The following is a 1,648-nucleotide window of genomic DNA, read 5'->3' as shown; positions in this document are numbered from 1 at the left end:
TTCCAGATGGAATACACAGAAATCAAACGAACTATATCAGTGGGAAGAGACAATGGCTGCTCAATATTAGCAGCCAAAATCAGGCCAGGGGCCAACTGTAGAACAGAGCCTGAATTGCTTATATGTAAGTTCAGGTTGAAGCAGAAGAAAATGAAAATAAGTCCACTAGAGCCAAAATATGACCTGAATTTTGAGAACATCTCAAGAACAGATTTGATACATTAAATACTGGTGATATCGGGCCTGATGACCTCAGGGAGGACATTGAGACCACCATTCATGAAGAAAGCGAAGGTTATTAAAAAGGCATGAAAGAAAAGACCAGCATGATGTCAGAAGTGACTCTGAAACTTGCTCTGAATCATAGAGTAGCTAAGGTAAATGAAAGAAATGATGAGGTCGAAGAGCTGAATAGAAAATTTGAAAGGGCAGCTTGAGACGACAAAGTAAAATATAATGAAATTATAGTTAGAAAGGACTTGGAGTTAGAAGACCAAAAGGAAGAATACACAGAGCATATTTTTAAACTGAATGAAATAAATTTAAAAAGAATGAAATAAATAAAATTAAGCCTTGATTTGCAATACTGAAAGCTTTTTCTTGACAAAATATTGAATGATGCAGGAAGCTTCCAAAGAAGATGGAAAAAATACACAGGCACTGAACCCAAAAGAACGAGTTGACATTCCACCATGTCAGGTAGTAGCTTATAAGCAAGAATCAGTGGTATTGAAGCAAGAAGTTCAAGCCACCATGAAAGCATTAGCCAGAAACAGGGCTCTAGGAATTGATGGAATACCAATTGAAATGTTGCAGCAAGCTGATCAAGCACTGGAAGCACTCATTGGTCTATGCCAAGAAATTTGGAAGACAGCTATTGGCCAACTGACTGGAAGAGATCCATATTGGTGCCCATTCCAAAGAAAGGTGCCCAAACAGAATGTTCAAATTACAGAACAGCATCATTAATATCACATGCAACGATCATTTTGCTGAATGTCCTCTAACTACGGTTGCCGTGGTTCATTGACAAGGAGCTGCCCGAGGTTCAGGCTGGATTAAGAAGAGGACATGGAACAAGAACTATCATTGCTGATGTCAGATAGCTCTTGGCTCAAAGCAGAGAATACCAGAAAAATGTTTAATTGTGTTTCGTTGGCTCTGCCAAGGCAATTGGGTTTGTATCCTTGAGAAGAATGGATTTCCAGAACACTTCATTGTGCTCTTGTAGAACTTGTGCATGCATCAAGAGAGGCAGTTGTGTGCATAGAACCAGGGAATACTACATGATTTAAAATCAGGAAAGGTGTGTGTCAGGGTTGTATCCTCTCACCAGACTTGGTTAATCTGTACGCTGAGCAAATCATCAGAGAATCTGGCTTATATGAAGAAGAATATGGCATCAGGATAGGAGGAAGGGTTATGAACAACCTATGAGACGCAGATGAGACAACCTTGCTTGCTGACACCGAGGAGGACTTGAAGCACTTGATAAAAATCAAAGACTGCAGCCTTCAGTATGGATTACAACTCAGTGTAAAGAAGACCAGAATCCTCACAGCAGGACTAATAGGTAACATCATGACAGACAGAGAAAAGACTGAAGTGGTCAAGGATTTCATCTTGCTTGGATGCACAATCAGTGCTC

Source organism: Echinops telfairi, unplaced genomic scaffold, assembly GCF_000313985.2.
Source record: "Echinops telfairi isolate 266 unplaced genomic scaffold, ASM31398v2 ScPeMD7_7468;HRSCAF=8506_0, whole genome shotgun sequence".
Taxonomy (NCBI): domain Eukaryota; kingdom Metazoa; phylum Chordata; class Mammalia; order Afrosoricida; family Tenrecidae; genus Echinops; species Echinops telfairi.
The sequence above is the reverse complement of the archived record's forward strand: the minus strand, read 5'-3'. Positions refer to the sequence as shown.